This window comes from Sapajus apella, unplaced genomic scaffold, assembly GCF_009761245.1.
Source record: "Sapajus apella isolate SASKATOON/1434 unplaced genomic scaffold, GSC_monkey_1.0 scaffold41, whole genome shotgun sequence".
Taxonomy (NCBI): domain Eukaryota; kingdom Metazoa; phylum Chordata; class Mammalia; order Primates; family Cebidae; genus Sapajus; species Sapajus apella.
The window spans coordinates 8,550,986-8,554,409 of record NW_022436981.1 but is presented as its reverse complement, the minus strand read 5'-3'; positions in this window follow the sequence as shown (position 1 = coordinate 8,554,409).

Genomic DNA, 3,424 nt, shown 5'->3' with positions numbered 1-3,424 from the left:
CCTGTCCTGCGGAACCCCAAAAGAAATTTTGCTTTTATGGTAGAAACTATTCTACAAGCAAAATCAGTATTCCTATGGGAGAATTTCTTTAGCAACTAGCTTAAGATGTCTTTTTAGGCCAGGCCTGGTAGCTCACGCCTGTAATCCAAGCACTTTGGGAGGCTGAGGTGGGTGGATTACCTGAGGTCAGGAGTTTGAGACCATCCTGGCCAACATAGTGAAACTCTGTCTCTGCTAAAAATACAAAAATTAGCCAGGCATGATGGCACACACCTGTAATCCCTGCTACTTGGGAGGCTGAGGCAGGAGAATCTTTTGAGCCCAGGAAGCCGAGGTTGCAGTAAGCCGAGATTGCACCACTGCACTCCAGCCTGGGTGACAGAGTGAGACTACGTATTTAAAAATAAAAAATAAAAAAAATAAAAAAATAAAAATTTAATTGCTAATCACTTCAGAATGACTCCTCAAGGGGTTAATAATCTCCCACTTCCCTTTAGGAGAGAGAGATAGGTGATAAATAAGTATGTGAACTCATCAATTTTATAAACATTTCTGGGAGGCAGGTGGTATGCCTACTTTAGAGGTGAAAATAGAGGCATGGAGCCATTCAGTTACTTCTCCATATCACACAGATTCTTTACAGACAGATCCTTCACAAGGCCCTATGAACACAGCATAACCATATGTAGCAGCTGTGACGTCTTCTACTCATCCATCATATCCCAGAAGAAGTAAACCTGGTACAGTCTATAACTCTTCACAAATGGTACTTCCTGCAGTAGAGGAATCATAAATGACAAGGCCCATGAGCAACAAGAAAGAAGAAAAATAAACTTTCTTAAAGAAAGCAGGCCCAGACAGCACAATGACTGTGGGCTAGATAGTGCTGGATGTAATTGGCTCCTTCTTCTTGATAAAGGTCAAAGTCATCTTCAAAATGACTGCCTTATTCAGGTTTTTCACAATAGACTGGAAATATATGACTCAAACACCCAGGAAGGCTTGGCTCCTAATTTGTCAGGTTTTTAAATGGATAATATTTAAACTTCCTATGAGAAAATACTCTAGCATTTCCCAAAGTGGTTTTCTTTTTCTCTCTCTTTCTACTCAAGAGAACACTATAAGCTTGAGAAATCGTGTTGCGTGTGCATGCCTACAGATTTGTATAGTCATTCCCTACTTCTCAGCAAAAATAAATCGACCACTAAAAACAAAAGCCAAGCAAAATGGGGCAGATGAGGTTCCATTCAAATACTATTGCATACTGAGGTGAAAGTGAAGCTTAGCAGTCCTTCCTGATTGCTCATGTTTGCACTAATATCCCTAACTAAATGAACATCCAGAAGATGGTGCTAACTCAGGATTTCACTTTAGATTTTTACACTGAGGTATCTACATAAAGCATGAGTAGTGGTTATTGCCCTAGGCTTACCATTTCTAATTGTATTTTTTTTGCTGTTCCGCTTTCAGTAACTTCATGCATTAATTGTGTAATAGCATAGAAAATAAAATATAAAAAACATGTTTGTTTAAGCAGTGACATCCTGGCTGCCTTCTTTGAATATCACCAAGGCTAGCAGTCATTCGGAATGAGTATCAAACATGATTCGATTTCCAGCAAAGTGAGGAGTACCTTCTCTCAGTTTCATTTATCCTGCTTTCATCATTACAGAGCAAACCCTGAAATGTTGTCCTTTTCAGGTTTCAGGTCCCATTGAGTACTGGCTTCACTTTGACTGCAGAAGATTTAGTTGAAGCAGTATTCAGAAGTGTAGAACTTGTCAAGCTACATGTAAATGGAATAAATGGAATTTGAAATAAAGGGAATTTCACTACTTTCAGAGTAAGACAAATTGCCAAAAAAGTCATACAAGGCTCTTAATGTGGCCACTGAATAGTTGTTCAGCCTCAACATTAACTATACCTTAATCATAACTTCTTCTCCCTAAACTCATCCCAACCCCAAATAAATACATAATAATTATTCTATCTGGAAAAAATTTTATGATCTCTTTGATTCCCTGTGCTTTCTATTGCCATAATACATTTAGCATATGCCATTTGTATTGATAATGATAGACTCACTGACATAAACAAATAACCTTAACATTTTGCCACTCAATGCATTAAGGTTTATTTCTCACTTAAGTCACAATTCAACTCAAGTCAGCAGTGGTTCTCCCTGCTCTACTCAGTTGTTAAGGAATCTAAGCCCCTTCCACCCAGTAGCTTCAGTATCCTCTAGGATGATCTTCAGTCAGGATGTCATGAAAGACTTAACCTGTAATACCCAAAGCCATTTACTGTATGTGAGGAATTAGCCATTTCCTACCCATCTATAATGATGCTAGCTAAGTATCAGACTTGCAAGAGTTGAGAAAATCGTCACTAAACCATATCCTATAGAGCTTATTTCTCTACGAACTCTTTGAGGAAGGTTGCTCCAGGAAATGTTCTTCAACATTGGCTACATATAACAATTACCCAGGAGCTAAGGCTAAGAGCCACTGTTCTGAGACCTCAGCATTTTTAGTTAAATCAACTGCCTGCGTCCCAAAGAAGAAAGAGAAAGATGGTGAAAAAGAATTCATGGAAAATCACCCAGAAGGTATTCATGTGGATTAAGCATGGAAATGGCATAAATCACTCTGCCCATAGTTCACTGGTCAGAACACAGTCACATGGCTCCAGGTAACTGCAGCCAGGCAGGAAATGTAGTTTCCTTTCATGTAACAGAAGGAAAAGGAAATGGAACTTCCTCTAGCAGTATCTGCCATACTCTTCCCTTTACCGTGAGGAGACATTGCATTCTCTTTCCCCCACTTCTCTCCAGTTGTTCCTCTTGATTAGGTCCTCTTGTCCTCTGCAACAGTAATTACCTACTCTGGAAAACCTTCTCTCTCCATCCTCTAAAGCTTCTGGGGTACACCTTTATCAGTGCACCTACCACACACAATGATTCTGGTCAGTTTCTCTATTTCCTCTGGCTCCAACCGTGTGTATTCCTAGTGCCTGTTGATGCTCAAGATACACAATAGGTCCTCAATATGTTTCAAAAATTAATAGATGAAAGTGCCAAAATGTATTTCACATACATATATACCACAGTTAAAGACTTAATACTGGCCAGGCGTGGTAGCTCATGCCTGGAATCTTAACACTTTGGGAGGCTGAGGCAGATGGATTGCCTGAGCTCAAGAGTTCAAGACCAGCCTGGGGAACACAGTGAAACTCCCTCTCTACTAAAGACACACACACACACACAAACACACACACACACAGCTGGGCGTGGTAGCGTGCACCTGTAATCCCAGCTACTCAGGAAGCTGAGACAGGAGCATCGCGACATTGCACTCCAGCCTGGGCAACAGTGAGACTCGAAAGAAAGAAAGAAAGAAAGGAAAGAAAAAGAAAGAAAAGAAAG